Genomic DNA, 18,872 nt, shown 5'->3' with positions numbered 1-18,872 from the left:
GAACTCAAATCTTATTGTAAATCAATCATTCAAATCTGCAATTCTACAACCTTAAATTATATAAGAATCAATCCCCGAAATCTGCAAGATCGATGACCTTAAATCTAAAACAATCGCCTTAAAAAAACTTGTAGATTCTAAAGCCCCAAATGATACCAAATTGCGTATCTGAGTCAGTAAAATCTATAACTTATAATTTAATAAATCCCTCAAATGCTTGTCAAACCTACCACCTTAAATCCCATAAACTTATATCCTAAAAATTATAGGGCCTCAAACCTTAGATGTACTTGTCATAAATTTATCCTTGAAGGTCATTGAACTTACAACCTCCTACTCCATAGACTCATTACATAAATTATACAGAACCTAAGACCTCAATTATCCTAAGCGATTTAAAGCTATTCCCCTCCTCAGTGTTGACTTGAGTTCCTACTCCATAGAGTTCACCTAGACCATGTCGTTCCCTTCGAGCCTCGATATGAAAAACAAACTGATCGCTAAGAGTTTAGGCCTAGTACTACACTAAATGTTCATGCCTAACAATGGCATTCACAATTGCACCATCTTCCTGCCATAACGTAACTGTAACACCCCGTTCTCGGAGGTCCAGAGAGTTAACTCTTGTAACCTAGATCCAACTTTCATAACATATTTAAATACTCCAATATTTCCAAAAAGTACAAATCAATTTATTCAAACCAAAAAAATATATGTTCCTCTACCAGGACACCAAATAAATACCTCAATGAGATAATTTAAAAACTCCATAAACATTTAGAAATATCTAGGACTCCAAATATCAAATAACATAAAATCATAAACCTACTAAAAAAAAAAAAACTCTCCAATAAACTGGTACCCTCAGGCACTTATTCTACTACAATCATCATACATTGCTAAAACTTTCTACTCTTGTTCTCCAGTTGAACCATCCAAATTATCTGAAAAATATTTGGAGATAAGGGGTGAGTTATCAACAACTCAGTAAGCAGAAAACATATACCAGTATGTAAACATGAGCATTTTCAGAGATCAGAATGCAGAACATGTTATCAAAATATCAGAGCGAAGATTTAGAAATAATTTCAAAAATATCCTTTGGCATAGCATAAATGATGATCATCATCATCAAAACATCATATCAGAACAGAAGCCATGTATAACCCCCGTGGTAGGGTTGTGCATCTGCAGATAGTCAAGCAGAACATAAATCATTCTGTCACCAAGGTGTGCACTCAAAACAGAGACCACTACTATAACCCGTGGCAGGGTTGTATCCACTATTATTACTCGTGGTTGGGCCGTATCCACTATTATTACCCATGGTTGGGTCGTATCCACTATTATAACCCGTAGTTGGGCCTTATCCACTATTGTAATCCGTAGTTGGGCCGTATGCCAATATTATCACCTGTGGCAGGGTCGTAACTGAATAGAGCGAAAACAAAATCAAATTCAGAATCAGAGAGTCATGTCAAATGTTTTTAGAAATCACGTCTTATCCAAACAGAGTACTGAACAAAATTTCAAGTCCATATTCTGCACCACACAGCCATCTACAGAGGCAATTGAGGAATGTCTGAAGGAGATAGAACCAAGAGTGACTGAGGTGATGAATACAGAGCTACAGAAGGAGTTTACTAAGATTGAGGTCGAGGAAGCACTAAAACATATGGGATCTCTGAAATCCCCTGGTCCTGACGGATATGGTGCTTGCTTTTATATATGCCCAATCTGTGAGAGGGAAACTGAGACAATATTGCATGCGGTGTGGAGCTGCCCAGCTGCATCAGATGTGTGGTCTGAAGGTAATAGCCCAGTGCATAAATGGGGCGTTTCAGAGCCTGAATTTGTAGATCTGTGGGGAAAGATTAATGCAAAATTGAAGATAGAGGAAGTGGAATTGGTAGCATGTATCATGAGGAAGTTGTGGATGAGAAGAAACACTCTAATATTTGAGAAAAAATTTGATCACCCGAAAGATATCATTTGTGCTGCTATGCAGGGACTAGAGGAATATAAGATGGCCCAGGACCAGCTACAGAAAACTCAAATGAGAAGTAATACAGACAGGAGGATGACTAAATGGGAAAAGCCAGAAGGATCAATGATAAAAGCTAACTGGGATGCTGCTGTGGATGCGAAGAACAATAGTGTTGGAATAGGCGTGGTGGTTAGGGACTCAAACGAGGATGTTCTGGCCTGCCTCTGCACCAGATTTTCTCATAACAGCAATCCAAATGTAGCTGAAGCTCTCGGACTAAGGAGGGCAGCAATCTTTTGTAGTGAAATGGGTTTCTCTGATGTTATGTTAGAAGGAGACTCACAATTAATAGTGAATGCAACAAGAAATGGGGATGAAATAGGAGCTGTCTATGGTTGTATAATTGATGATGTGAGGAGAGTAATGGTTGGGAGAATGAATTGGGATATACGGTTTGTGTATAGAGAGGCAAACAACATTGCTCACAAACTTGCTAGATTAGCCTTTAATGTTGGAGAGGAGATGGTTTGGATGGAGGACTGTCCTATGATTATAGCTAGCGACATTATGTTGGAAAAATTATGTAATGATTAACTCTTGTTGTTAATGAAAGTAGTATTATGTTCAAAAAAAAAAAAGAAACAGAATGTCAAAAATAAGCTCATGTCTACACCAGCCATAACAGAAAATTCTTTCTTCTAAAATAGAATCTCATGGGCAATATATAACAAATAACTGAGGTAGTTCAAATTTATTTTCATAACCAAATATGTATATTTTCCAAAAATCAACCTCAACTCATTTTATTTTAATGCAAAATCTAGCATAGGAACCCCGCTTACCTGCACTTCTTAGCTTGACAGAATTTCTCCTCAGCAGTACTGAACAAAAATCAATTGTCACCTATGATATAGTCACGTACTCCCATAAATTTTCAATCAAACACGTATATCAATATTTAAACCTAAAATCAACCTAATGTAATTCCTCAAAACCTAAAATTCCCATAATTCCTAAAATACAATCATTTTCCAAACCCAAAAATATCCACTTAGATCCGACTAAAACCTTAAATATTATAAAAAAATATTTCTATAAAAATACAATTTTTGTACCTATGTAAAGCAAAACTAGATTCAGTTTAAAAAAATATAATTACAAATTTTCAAAAAAACCTTTAAGACCCAAGGTAAAATTCAGTGAATTCACACTAAAAAATATAAAGATATGCTTTGGTAGAGTTTGGCTTATAACTCAAGGGTAAAATTGTAATATCCCTGTTCTAAAACCTTCCCTAACCTTACGTAAAGGGCAACACACCTCTTTTTGTTTCTTTGTTGTAGGGAAGACTCAGGTTGTGCAATGGAGGCTCACCGTGGGGAGTTGCGACGGAGCTGGGCGGCTTAGGGTGGCATGAGGTGGCCTATGGAACTCTCTGTGCAAGTGGCATCGAAGTGAAGGGGTTGGTGCCGTGGGGTGGCTGGGTTAACTCACAGTGGGGGAAATAATTCCCATGCTTCGGTGTGGCAGATCAGAGCAGCACTTGCAGTGGTTTTCTGGTGGCTGGGCAATGATTCCAAGGTGTGGAGTTGTGGCGTGGGTGGCTGGCGACGCCGTTAGACGTCTGTCGTGGAGTGGGCTGAGAGCACACAATAGTGCTCTGTTTTTAAGCATCCAAAATAGGGGCTGCGGCTGTTGAGATGGTCTTCATGCATGGAGGCTGAGGGAAAAACAGGTTGATGATGGTGACTGTGGTGTACGGTGGAGGAGCTGGAGCTCCAGTGAGGGTCAAGTGGAGGTGGCGCACGACGAGGCGAAGCTGCGATCCATGGAGATGCAGTGCATGCACGGGTTGCGTCAATTCCGTATGGGGAGGCGGCTTGAGTTCTGGATGGTGTAGCGGCACTCTAGTCTAGGTTAGAGATCACTTTTGTCTTCCACGTATGAGTTCTATGTATATAAGGGGACGGTTGCAGTGAAAAAAGAAAGGAAACGTGCGTGAACTAAAGTTAACGTGTGAATATGTGGGTGTTTGGAAACACAAAAAAAAATACAAAAAGAAAGAAAAAGAAAATACAAAACCCTAAAGCTGAGCATATGAGAAGCATACGTGCATGGGAGTCCTAGACTCGTGCATGTGAGGAACTGCTCATAACCTGATATGTTTTATCCAAGGTTTAAAAAAATGGCCAAAAGCTCAAAATAAAAATCACTGCTGATCCATAAAAACCAAAAAAATATATATATATATATATATAACCTAAATATCAAGCTCACATAAGTGAATAAAAAAAAAATATACATAGTCAAACCATTCACTTTTTGGGTCCAGGTGTTACAGTAACCCTTAACCCAATTTTCAACTCCAGACAAAACAAACAAAACAAAACAACATAAAATAAAATAATACAACCTAAAATAAAATTGAATAAAACCCATAAATATATCATACTTTAAAATAAATAATTTCAATTTACAACTTTTTTTTTTTAAAAAATTTCTAATATCTCACCTACGGGACATGTGGTTTTACGTAGAGCCAAACTGCTCTGAAACCACCTGTGGCACCCACGACCCCCATGTACGGAAACTCGAGAATCGAGATGCCCGGATAACACGGTCATGCATCCCAACGAAAAGTGCAAAGTGTGTGTACATGCAATACTGTACAATAGTCAAAGCAGTGGATAATTTAAATAAGTCGACAAAGTACCAGAACTATTTAATACAAATTTACTTAAATAAAATGTTTAAACAGAGTTATACAATTATCCCGAAAAATATAATACAGAGACCAAACACATAAAAGAGTGATCTCATATCACTCCTCCAGTGGAGCAAAATCCTCAAGCTTGACATCAACATCATCTACATCAAAATTTGCGATACCATAAAATGGTACCACAGGTAAGTAATAGTCCAAACAACCAACGAGATAAAAATGCATTAATGCAACCAACAATTATGCATGCATATGATGAAATATGCATTAGACCTAAAACATCATTTTTCTTGAAAATGAATATTTTCCAACGCATGCCAAAATTCCATTTTGGCCCAAAACATTCCATTAAAACATTTTCCCAAAAAATGGCCCACATAAAAGTCCAACGTTAAACTAATTTAAAATATGAGCAATTTAAATGCAAAACAATAATTAATATTAAGAAAGCATATCAAAATAAATTTCACAACTTAAAAATCATAAAATTAAACCAACGAGAAATTCGATAAATTTAAAACAAGAGAACCAATATTTAAATTAATTAAAACACTCATTCAATTAAAATACAATAAAATACTGGGTACCTTAAAACATCAAGATAAACTAAACCTAATCTTTCACTTGCATTTTAATACCAAGGACTCCAAAAATTCACAAATCTCACTTCAAACCTAGTTGATAATATGCTTGAATAAATAAAAAAATCACATTATTAACAAATGAGAATTGGCTTGCACAAAAAGCCTTGAATCCAAAACAGAGGATGCATTTGACTTGGACAAAAATACTATATCCTTGATGTGCAAGCACATAATCTGGAAACAACACATCCATAAACCTCACATGAAAATTCTAACTTGATCTAAGAACCAAAATCAACATATATTTGAAAATAAACACACCAAAACAACCATAAACCCGAGAGCTTCTAAATCATGCTTAAAAACATACTTCTTTGCATATTTATCCAAATCCAACAAAATCTTAGTCATAAAGCTTTAAAAATCCAACTAAATCCATAAATGAAAGCTTTAATAACAAGTTTTATAAATATCAAACCATGGATTTAAGATCCTAAGACTAGAAAAACAAACTAAACTAAACAAATTGCATATTGGAGGATTCGGTTCTAACACTTTGTAGATCATGCAATTCTATTTTATTAAAACCTAAGACTTTGTAAATAAAACTAAACCTACACAAAAAAATCATATCAATACATCTTAACAATATAAAAGAGAATTGAGCTAGGAGAATAAAACTTACAAGGGCTGGAACACAAGGAAGCAAAGCACCCAAAATGTTTCCTCCAAACTCTCTCTCTGTTTCTCGCAAGGAAAGGATGGAATTTTTCGCAACTGTGGGAGAAATGAGGGGGGGGGGGGGGGCTGTAGGGGCTGAATTGGAGTAGGTGAGATCTATCTCGCAAGATGGGAAGCTTGCTTGCATAAGAGGGGAAACAAATCTGCCAAAGTGAGGGATGTAAGTGGGGAGCCGAGTGGGGTGATTTTAAGGTGGCTTTGTTGCTTGCTTGATGTGACACCCCATGATTCCGCTTGGGATCGAACGGACATCCAAAACATCGGGACATGCAACACAAGATTACCTGCCCCCGTTCATGATAGATAAAATGCAATGTTCCTAATATGCATCTAGAATTATGCAATATTTGTAACGGATAATTTTATTTTTAGCAATACTATGCACCAAACTTAAAATATCCCAAATAGTTAAAACATAAACCATGCATACTTAAAACATCCATGATTACAGCACGGGTCTCAGAAGACTGTAATCTCAAAATAACGGAGACCTGGCTCCATAATTACATTGCCAAATATACTATTGGGCTAGTTCGTTGAGTAACTCGCATAACTCGACTAACGATATCGGAATACTATCCAAAGACCTAACTATGGAGGCTGCAAGCTCCGTGTAGCGTCTACGACGTCTAGTCAACCTCCTCCAATCTGCCAGTGTTTGCTCCCTGCTCTAATCCTGACACATCGCCTACCATTCGGGGGGAATGATAGTTGGGACTATCACGGGAGATTTGATTACAAATCTCAGCAAGTTAACAGGAAACTTCCACACAAGTTAATGATGCATGCATGGCAGTAAAAGTATGAATACATAATCAAAGTCATAAGTAAGCATAGCATAACTTGACATACAGCATGGCATAAATGACATAACTTGAACTGAAACTGAAATTTAGCTCGACGTGACATGACATGTACGTGAACTTGAAACATAACATGGACTAGCAACATAGCATGAACATGAACTTGAAACATAACATGGACTAGTAACATAGCATGAACGTGAACTTGAAACATAACATGGACTCGAAACATAGCATGAACGTGAACATACATAATTTGAACATGAACTTGATCATAACATAACATAAACGTGAACTTGAAACATATTCTTGTCTCATGGGGTCACCATGATTGAGTAATCTTATCTCATGGGGTTACCATGATTGATATGAACGTAAACTTGAACATAACATGACGTGAACCATGACTTGAACGTGAAATACATGAACTTGGAATCTTATTCAATGGAATTAATTAATAAAGTGACCATAATGGTACTACACTGGTTCCCTTGAGCCATGTGTCACTGCCGATTACTGCATCACAACACAGGTGTCTATACCAGCTGTGAGTGCGTTAATACGTACTCCACAGTTGTTGTGACCCCACATATTCTATGTGACACAATTGTTGTGTCTCACATAGTGTATAATTCACAGTTGTTGTGGCCCCATACTTCATGCTCCACAGTTGTTAACAACAAATCATCAAACAAAAGTCATCCTAAATCACCAAGAAGTAAGACCTTAACTTTTTAACAAAAAGTAAACCCTTAAAACATCTCCAAGAATTCCAAAAAATCAAATCTTACTTCTAACATATTAATAACATTATCCTAAGATCAACCATGATTTAAATCATCAAACAAAAGTCACCAAAATCACAAAACAACACTTGGAATTCTATTCGTTTTAAACTTAGTCCAAAAACAAAAAACATTCTCTCAACTAACTTTGATCAATCTCTTGATCCATGGCTTAAAGTCTTGTGATCTTCAAATTAAAACATCTCATTGTTTAAAAATGTGTCCTAAAGAAGATCCAACCATCAAACTTAAAATCACATGGCTAAAATTCAACAAAACATGGATCTAATCCAAAAACATCAAATCTTAGGCCAAACTGAAATCCTCTGGCATAGAAAATCATATCTTTAAAAATAATACTAAATATCTTTGAAATAACATCCTAACATGTATATAAGAGGCTTAGGATCATCATATAAAAATATCAAAGCCTTTGGAATAAGATCAAACCACGAAATATACAAACTTTCACAAAACAAAAACTATTTTTCCACTTCCAGTTTTCAAGTTTCTAAATCTAAGGAAATCTATCATCAAAAGCTTTATTCATGCCACAAAACCTCAATGAACATTCATTAACACATAATAAAAACACTCCATAAAATGTTCCTACCAAGATATGTCCATTAGCTTGGTCAAAAATTCCAAAACATATCATACTCTCCAGTTTCATGCCCAGAATGACTTTTTCATGGTTAAAAATACTTTTTACTGACAAATGAGCATAGAATGAAACTAATAAGATATCCACAGAAACTAGACTCAAAGATGAACAACTTTTATTAAGGAGTCATCGTGAGAACATACTTACAAAGGGTCGGAAATGGTCACCCAAAAAGACCTAGAAATCTGCCCGAGAGAGCTCTTTTGAGTTTCTCTCTAAGAATGGGGGGAAGAAGTGATAAAATTGAGAGAAGTGTGTCTTGCACGACTTTAGACTCCTGGAGGTGGAAGTTATGGGCTTGAAAGACCATTGATTGGAGTTGGCTATGTGACATAAAGTGGAAAGGACTACCTGCAGCAGTTCTGAGAGATGGAGATTGATGGAGTGTACTTCTCCTTCACATCAAGGCACTAATAGGTGCAGCCAATGGCAGTGGATGGTCTTCCGTGTGAGGGAGGAAACTTCTTCAAGAAGCTTTGCCAAGGTGGCCAAATTCATGGGCCTTGGTGGGCCCCAACCAAGTGGGCTTCAATTTGGGGTTTAAAGGTGGTTTGGTTAGGGTTTGAGATGCTATCAAGCCCAAAACCAATTTTTCAAGGTTTAAAAGGTTGGATAATGATGTCAAAACAAGGATTTAATTAATTAATAGCATGTGGAAGTGATTTAATCAAGTGATTAAACACAATACTAGAAATCGGATTAGAAAGGGTTTGCAGGCCAACTTTAGGAATTTGGTTTCAACCAAGCTTTTGGGGTTTCAATTGGATTCCAACCATTTATGGTTTCGCTAGGATTGAAACCTTCTTTGGTCTAGGGCAATTTGGTTGATCAGATGAAACAAAACTTTGCTTAGGTGGCATGATCTCACACATTGACTTCCTTCACAAATCCATCTAATGGTCCCTCTTTGTGCCAAGTCTCTAATATTATTCACTATATGTGGTTAAGATCTTGCCAAGTGTCCAAATAAAACTTCGCTAACCTAATTTAGACATTCCACATTATGATTTTGAAAACACTGCACTAGGAGCACTTATCGAGGCTACTATTCACTCTAAAAAAATGCATAATAAACTTAGTAATGAAAAATTCTAAATATTCATATTAACCTATAGTGAAAATTGTTTACCGAAATTCAACCCCGAAGTCCCCCTAAAAATAATTTCACAATTTCGAACAAGCGTTTCGTCCGGAATTATGAAAATTAGATATTGCGCCCTAAAATCCTAAAGAATCAACTGAGTCAAATGGCATAGGCCATAATGCATTCTGACACTTCCAACTATCTCAAATAATTAAACTCATATTCTAGCACCATAGTGACTAATAACACTAACTACGTTGACAGACTAAACCTGTGCAATTGGTCAATTCATAAAAACTTATGGGGTTTTCACGAGATTCTTAAAGTCAATAGAAATTTCACCAGTGAATTTCTAGCGGGCATTTACACTTGACCTTCCATAAAAGAACACTATTTAGGGCAGAAAACAAGGTAAAACTTCAGCCATGGAATGGTCATTCAAGGGGGAGAAACTTGTGCGAGAAGCTTGGAGAAAACTATGGAGCTTCGACTGGAACAAATGGACTTAACTGAATGTCATCCATTGTGGGTATAGATGGGGTTTCGGTTAGGATTTGAATTCACATGCAATCTCTTGGTCAAGTGAAAGTACCATGGTGTAGATGAGAGTGTAAGAGCTTGTAATTGAGTGGTTGGTTGCTTGTAGAAGTGGTTTAAACCAAGAGGAAAACAAATAAGCAAAATAGGGTGCATGTTTAGGATTGGAGTTTTAGGGTTTTGATTACCCTAAGGATTTGGGGTTTCAATTTCCCCCACCAATTTTGGGGTTGAAACCCTATTTGTGGCTGACCAAGTACTTGAATGGTTGAAATAGTGAAATATGTTAGAAGGTATCTTGACTTGCTTGGGTTTCACTCTATTTTTCTTACACATTTGTACTCCTCTTGACAAGTGTCAAGTGGATTCACAATGGAGGGTTGTGATGATTCCATGTGTCCAAAAATGTTTTCTTGTGATCCTATCCTGATTTGGACAACCTACATGGCGATTTGATAGTTGGATGAACTAGATGCCACATGGCACTCTTGCGAGGGTCTACTATTCACTCGAAAAGCTTGATAGTTTTTATTACATAATAAAGTGCTAAATATTTATACGAGTCAAACGGTACAATTTGTTTCACCAAGTTATACTCTTAAATGCCTCAAATAAACAAAAAAAGGCAATCTGGTCCCGTAGCAAATCATAATTTGATTACGTCAAACGAACTAAATCCTAATCAATCTCTCGATTAATGAAATCCTTTCGGAATTTCATGACATTTATAAGATCTAAATAAATTCTTGTATCGAATTTCTTTTGGGGAGTTTTTTTTCTTTTTTTTGTGAGAAGATGATGGTACTCCAATTTTATTAAAAAACCCTCACTTGTGACAGAGGAAATCTGTGGTTACAAAACGACACCTAGGAGATACAAATAAACAAAATAACCAAACCCAAGCATCCAAAAAATTCCCACCCTCACTACAATTTTTCTTTTGAGGCGTTACATGTTAAGTGCTAGTTGTACTAGAGTTTAAGCCAAAAATAGATTCATTCGATAAATACTCCGAATATCAATATGTTACTTCATCTCCAAATATAAAATATAGACCTGATTATTTGTTCCCTAAATCCAAATACGGCAGACCAAACATATTTGGTTGCTAGACTAAGTAATACAAATACAAAGGAACAACAAAATCTATATTAACGGAGAACTGCCTCCATGTCTATTGCTCGGGGGGGATTTCTCCTTTTTCCTCAGGTATCTCTCCTGGATCTACCTCTGGGTCTAAGTCTACGATACTGATAAACGAAACTATAGATAGGTTAGGTAGTTATGAAAAGAATGAACACATATATTAGTGTGGCGAGGAATCACCCTCTCAAGTAAAAACACATGTACTCATAAAAATGGTGAGTAATCACCCTCTCAGTAAACACAATTATATAAGCATGGCGAGGAATCACTCTATGAGGAGTTACCCTCTGTGCAAAACTCATTATACATAAGTATCACCGAGGCAAGGAACCACCCTCTTCTCAAGCACATAAAACTCATTATATTCATCACATAGATGTTTGTCACACAGACATTCGTCGCTTGAAAGGCCAATAAGGGAAGTCGCTCCATTATTTGAAATCGGGGAACCACTACTAACTAACCAACGTGCAAGCCGAGTTGCCTATCTCGAATGGGTTGACACTCACATAGAAATATACATGTTGCGCCGGGAAAACGTTTACCTGGCCAACCAACTCAAAGACACTACACGTGATGCGCCTGGAGTATTCTCCTTCCCATCCATCAGGTGAGGCCAACACGATACCGCCCCACCACAAGATCACGATGACTCTTTCTACCCATATGAAACTCATGGCAATGCATCACAAGAATGGTCCAGGACTCTCTCTACCTGTTGATAATGAGCAGAACACGTTAAGGTTACACATACCCAAATATCACATTGAATTAATCCGAAAATAGTCATATTCAAGATGTTGGAAAACACAAAATAAAAATATTCATAAACATAATGGCAAAAGGATTTATTAATTCATGATTAGAAATGGGGAGGTTACAGAATATGCAATGCAAACCCAATGACATACCCACAACATTTACCCCACATTTCTCAGCACTGTCTTGAAAACTAACCTACCTCACTACCTTAGAATTACAACGTTGTGCTGCGCTGCTCCTTTCTTGTTTCCCTTGAAGTCACTTGCTTTCTTTAAAGATTTTGACTTCAAAGAACTTCCAACCCTTAGGGCTCATTTGGATACTTAGCATATCTCACTATATCTATGAATAGTAGTAAAATGATTTGAGCTAAGATATTTTATTGGGTTTTAAAAAATAAGAAAGAAAAAATTGAATAAAATATTATAAAGTTAAAAAAATTATTTGAATATAATTTTTTAATATAATTTTGTTTTTGAAATATGAAAAATATTTGTATTTTATTTGGGAGTTTAAGAAAGTTGTAATTGAATATAACTACTTCAATCTCACTGGGGGTCCACCTCTACTCCTTCCTTGGAGATTACATGGCCAAGGAATTTAACTTCACTCAACCAAAACTCGCACTTGCTGAGGCTTTGCATACAATTGATGCTCCTATAGTTTCCCCAATACCTGTCATAGCTTGTTCATATGGTCTTCCAAATCTTGCGAGTAGACTAGAATATCGCCGATAAAAACCACCACGAATGAATCCAAGGATCTAAACACCTATTCATAATATCCATGTGCAGTACAGGTGCATTGGCCAATCCGAAAGGCATTACTTTGAACTCATAGTGCTTGTATCTAATTCTGAATACAGTTTTGGGCACATCTCTCTTCATGATTCTCACTTGGTAACTGACCTAAGGTCGATCTTGGAAAATACTGCTGCTCCTTGAATTTGATTGAATAAGTCATCAATCCTAGACAATGGGTACTTATTTTTTATCGTCACCTTATTAAGTTTCTAGTAATCTATGCACATCTAGAGAGTCTCAACCTTCTTCTTGACAAATAATACCGGTGCCCCCCATAGTGATGAACTTGGTCCGATAAACCCCTTGTCCATAGTTCTTCCAGTTGTGTCTTTAGCACCTTCAGTTCCGATGGCACTGATCGATCGGGTGCCCTATGCATAGGAGTTGCTTCCGATTCCAAGTCGATTGTGAACTCGATTTTCTGAATAGGAGGCAACCCTGGGAGATTGTCAGCCAAAGCTTCTGGAAACTCTTCGAAGAGTGGGATCCCATAACCGACTTGAACAAAGTTAGCCTCTACTCCACCGGCTAAATCTTTCTTAGCTTGAATGGCCGATATCACCTTGGTAATCATCTTAAGCCTACTACCCTTCAAACTCCATACTTTCTTCTCTAGGTAGTTAGAAATTAACCACTCGACTCTGGCAATTGATACTGCTGTAGAATTGAGATAGCCAATGCAATCCCAATATAATGTCAAATCCGAAAAGGTTGAACATCATCAGGTCTGCTTTTAACACTTCCTCCCAAGTCTAAAAGGCAACCTAAGACAACCATTTAACATACTACAACTTCTCAAGTTGGCAGAGCCACTACAATAGTTTGTTGCAAGGACTTCGTTTGTATACTACACATTCGAGTGAATGTAGCAAATACAAATGAATGGAATGTACCCTAGCCGAAAAAGGAATCAGCATAAAGTTCATACAGTTTTACTCTTATTGATAAAGTCAAACACCCTTAATTTTAAAGACATGCTTTATGAAATGCACGTTTGTACTTGTTAGGGGTGTAGTCGGTTTGGTCTAGTAGAGGTCACGGTCTGAAAATTTCGATAAATCATTTTTGCTGGACTAGACCATCAGTCTAGTCATTCCATTTGGTCTAATTTAGTCCATGAATATTTTTCCTCTTTTTATCTTTTAGATAAAAAAAATTAATACAAAAAATTAATTAAATTAATATTAAGTGATTTTTTTAACATTTTATATATGATTAATAAATATTAAATAATTTCATTATATATCTGACCAATAGTGATCCATTAAATGAAAATTACATAATTAACTTATAAAAGTACTATATAAAATAATATTATATATAATATTTAGAACATATATATATATATACACACACATTTGGTCGATCTCGATCCTGTCTGTTCGAAAAAAACCACACCCCGAGACTGTAACAACCCCTCCCTAGAATGGGACGAGCTACTACCTTCCATCTTTCTTTCTTTTTTTCACTTTTTTTAATAAATCAACACATTATAAAAAGAGACCCATATATCATACTAAAATTTAGAAAATGAACCTTCCCATTTTCTATCATATTTCAAGTCCCAAAATAACCTATTTTTCAAAATATAGGATGGTCTCATTAATTACAAGTTTAAAAACTATAGTCATTTCCTGGTTAGAAACATCTACCCAGTCCACAAAAGAAACAATTGTCTCAAAATACATGTCCCCAAAATATTTTTTCAAACCAACCAACCAAATAATCTAACATCAGATAAAAGAGACCCATCCCCAGGCTACTCTAGGCATCTGGCTCCCCCCTCCCTAGCAATGTCTTGCTCCACAGTCTCATCTTCATCATTTCCTGTATGTTTAAAATATTAACATAAAAGTGAATCTAATACTCAATAAATAGTACACGAAGCAGTTAAAATAGCATACCTCAACTATTCTTTTCTTTTGAAAGATCACACAAGCTTAAAACATGTAAATAAACATAAAACATTTACATCAGCATTCGAATTCAATTGTCACTTCTTTTTTGCCAGTACACACTATTATGCCCTGTGTTAGGGTTAGTAGTCTTTTCAACCTGATCTCCACCCGTGGCCACGGGTTAGGAGATCCCTCAGTCAGGATGGTGCCATTGGGTGCAATACCAATAAGACCGATCCGGCATTGCAATCTACCCCTTTCTTTGGTACCATAATCATTCAGTTGTTGGCCATTAAGTATTTTCATACATAAAACTTCCATTCCTCTTTCTTTCCTTTCTTTCCATTCAAAGCATTTTCAACATCTTTCTTAGTCCAATGCACATGCATTTTCTTTCATATAGATGCACTTCATGCCATACTTTATATAACAGAAAATCACTAATTCTTTTTTTTGATAAGTAGAAATATTGTATATATCAAAAGGAGAAACCAAGTACACTTAATGTATACAAGAAAACACCTTGCCCAAAATAACCCAAGCCCATTAAAAAAAAAATCCAAAATATACCAGACCAGACCCCAACCTCTTGTTTACCATAGAACTAAAACTTTACTCGAACACCAACCCCAACACCTTGATTTCCGTCTTTACAATGCCTCCCTTTAGACTTCCCTCTAGTAGAGCTGCCACCCTTAGCATCATAATTGATAGTTGAAAAAAGACGCTGTAACTCCCTGCTTTTCTTGAAACTTGATTTAGTCTCAAGGGAATCAAGTTTCATGCATGGTAATTCTTAAGAAAACATGCATGGTAAATCTCATGATTTAAACCTAGAATGTGCATGCTTTGCATCATACATATACACACATTTATAATTAATAGGATACTTAACATGAGCTACCAAGAAGGGCTCATACATAGCATATACATTTACCTTTTTTTATCACAAAGAATCATTTGAATAAAACAGAGGATTTAGTAGAAGAAAATGTTGAGTAAAAACCATGGTCATAGCTACTTACCTTAGTCCCTCTTTGCACCTCAATAAGTCCTATTCAATGAAATTGAAACGAGCATATCAATACCCACTTCATATTTTCCTTAACTCCCTCTTCACTCAGAGAAAGCCACTACAAAACACAAACCAACCCATCTAACTTCCTTCCATACCTAGCACTAAGTCAAAACATCCAAACTCCTCATTTCAAGCAAATCCAAAGAAACTCACAATCATGACTAATAGCATGCTTGCTGTCCAATATGGGCTATTTCGTTTTTCTACATGGAGGATGGATGATAATCATGGGTTAATAATGTATAAATGATAAGAATTTACTTGGGAATGGAATAGAACAAGGAAACATTAAAAAATCCGGAAATTTTCACTAAAAGGGCATTTTGACAGCTTTTTGGTGACTTGGTGGAACCAAAATAGGTGAAGGGTCAAGACTTGCTAGATGGCTGGTTTGTCCCTCATTTTCAGTAGTTTATCACACAAAAAATTAGGATTGGTTGGGTGAATGGTGAAATGGACAATAGGGGTGAAAGGGACTGGTTTGAGCTTCAAAACAGAACACATAGCAGAAAATTCTGCACTACATGGACAGCTAGCAGCCTTAGCGCATTCTTGCATTTTAAACCTCCTTCATTCAACCACAACCGCAACTACATAGACTGAGGATGCTAGTATTGCAGAAAACTTGCAAGAAACATCATTTTTTTTGTTTAAACATAGCACAAAACAGCAAGGGAAATTTCTTTATAAACCAGAAAATTACAACATAAAACTCACTAGTTTTAATGAAATCCTTGGTGGTTACTAAGACTATTAACTTAAGGAAGATATTAAAATACACATTCTCATCTCCACTAGTTTAACACACAAAAACAAAGGCTTTAACATAGTTAAGAACATAATTTAAACTCAAGGGAAACAATGAAAGACCATAACAGAATTTTTCTTTTTTTTTCACAAAGCTACACAACCCAAAATGAAACATGGCAGAAAATTCCCTCACCTTCACAACTGTGGTCTTGCACGATTTGGGCTATCCCTACCCGTCTTCCACTTAGTCACACTCGACTAAACAAGAGTAAAGAGCAACAAGTGAGAAATCAACCATTGGAAGTCAACAGGGTGAAATCTGGACAGCAACAGATTTTTTTCAGACATTCATGGCTACAGCTTTGGGCTTAGATTAAATCCAACCACAAGAGTTTGGGACTAGGTTTTTGTTACCTGATTTAAGCTTCCTCCCCAGGTATGAAATGGAGTATCAAACAATGAAATGGGCGTGTGGAACTGAAGAACACAGAGAGTGTTTCGACTGGAGCACCAAAGCATAAATTTCAAAACCTAATTCGAGTGCCAATCGTGTCTAATCGGAAATCTACAAGAAATGGACTTACCTTGTTGTTCCTCACCTTGAGGAGATGAGAGCTAGGGCTTTTCTGAAGTTGGAAAGAAAGGAACGAAATGGACCATGAACAAATGAGACACACGGGTGAGAGCTTGAGTTTTCTTTCCCTTTTGCTGAATGTAATACGCACATGTCGCACAGGTAGGGGCTTGGTTTTCTCTCCCTGTGCTAACTTGAAACGGAGAGTTGGGATGAAGAGTACGACGAGATATTTTTCTACCAACCAAATCAAGGGGTAGGATTAAAAGAAGATTACACTTATTAATTTGTAAAATAAATTAAATATTAATGGTAACGGTAAATTTGTAACATCCGAAACACAAGTATACCATTCCCTCATTTTTTCTAAGTCTCATTTAAATAAGAAAAATATACTCATTTTAAAAATCATAGTAATGAAGATCCTTATATTAAAATACATAAAAATATTTGATTTTAAAAAAATAATAATTTTAATAACATAAGATTTTCTTCTGGACTCGGTATCACAGAGACCGACCAATAAGACTATCGACCCGGTCTGGTCTGGAACGAACCATTCAGTCTGGCTAGTTTCTTAGGTCCAGATCGATAGTCTTACACCCCAAGTACTTGTCATGACTCCCACTTCCTAGGTCTCCACAGCCTCCACATCAACTTCCCCAGGCATCAGAGCATACACTCATGCCTAAACTAATTATCTCCGGCTCAATCTCCCTCTAGTTGGGCCAAGTTGGCTACCTTGGGCCACACCTAGGCATTCCCTGGCAAATTACCCCATCTGGCTACATCTCAAATAGTTGTTGGTTCCCTAACAGCAATCTCCTTTGTTGGATTTGTTGCACTAGCTGCAAACAGGTGCTCTACCCCCCTGCAAACTCCCATGGCTGCTTATTGTCGTGCCCCAAATCTAGACAGAAACTTCTGGGTGATCCTAAGGGCAGGTTTGGGACATCAACCAAAACACAAAATTTTCATCTCATCTCATCTCATCATTACACCTTTTTCAAATTCTCATACAAAATATAATAAATAATTCAACTTTTTTAAATCCCAATACACCTTTTTCAAATCCCAAAACAATAATAATATTAAAACTTAATATTTTAAACTTCAAAACAAAACACAAAATTCTCATCTCACTCCCCAAACCTACCCTAAGTCCTCTTCTGACATGTTGCCATGGTCGCCAAGCTGTAGTTCTCATGTTCAGCTATAGAGGCAACTTCTACCAGCCCCTAGAAATCCTAAATCTTTAGATAGGCTACTTGAGCACATATATGCTGTGGTAACCCTTCCTAGAAGCGTTCAACTCGCATCGCTTCAATGGATATAAGGTGCACGGCAAACCTCCACAATTCCATAAATATAACGGATATTGTTCAACAATCATACTACTTTGGATCAAGCTGGCGAATTCTCTTGCCTTTTTTTGTCTCACCATGCTTGGGAAGAAATGATCTTCAAACTCTTTCTTAAATCGCTGCTAGGTCACGACTGACATTGGCCTTAGTTCCATGATAAGAAGTTGTCTCTTCTTATCCCACCATATCGCAGCTACTTCTCGAAGTAAATAACCCACATATAGTACCTTTTGGAAGTGATTTCAAGATCCAAGATCCATTTTCCTGCTCTCATAAGCCTTTTGGTTCCAAAAAATCTTGGATATCTATAGGCCAGAAATCACTCGTACTAATAGCATCTCCTCTTGGCCCATGGTTGTTCGTGGTTGTTGAGTTTGTTATTGTTGGAAATGCTACTGGAAAAACTCTTGTTGTTGTCCCACCATTTCAGTCATACAGTTTATGGTTCATGCCACAATGTAGTTTCCTTTGCCATGCTGTACGTCATCTTTGGGAACATTATCTTAAGGCTCATCTTGGGGTAGTCTAGGTCGCACCATTATGTCCTTCTTGACAAAATGTTCCAGCCTCATCACTTCCCAAAGTTCCTA

General features: G+C 36.7%; 1 long non-coding RNA gene across 3 annotated transcripts; it reads right to left on the bottom strand.

Moving 5' to 3' along the window:
* Positions 1-14,129: 14,129 nt before the first annotated feature.
* On the bottom strand, positions 14,130-17,121 carry LOC108981589. 3 transcript variants are annotated; one of them, XR_001994578.2, is made up of 5 exons: positions 16,929-17,121; positions 16,759-16,846; positions 16,538-16,663; positions 15,542-15,570; positions 14,130-14,445 (listed from the first exon to the last, which is right to left on the bottom strand). It is a non-coding gene; the product is annotated as an uncharacterized LOC108981589 (long non-coding RNA). The 3 variants fall into 3 exon arrangements; XR_001994576.2 differs by lacking the exon at positions 15,542-15,570 and having other exon boundaries at positions 16,929-17,117; XR_001994577.2 differs by lacking the exon at positions 15,542-15,570 and having other exon boundaries at positions 16,538-16,602; positions 16,929-17,114.
* Between the last annotated feature and the right edge of the window lie 1,751 nt (positions 17,122-18,872).

The sequence above is a fragment of the Juglans regia genome, chromosome 6 (genome assembly GCF_001411555.2).
Source record: "Juglans regia cultivar Chandler chromosome 6, Walnut 2.0, whole genome shotgun sequence".
Lineage (NCBI taxonomy): Eukaryota > Viridiplantae > Streptophyta > Magnoliopsida > Fagales > Juglandaceae > Juglans > Juglans regia.
Note: the sequence above shows the minus strand (reverse complement) of the source record. Positions and strands in the feature narration are given on the sequence as shown.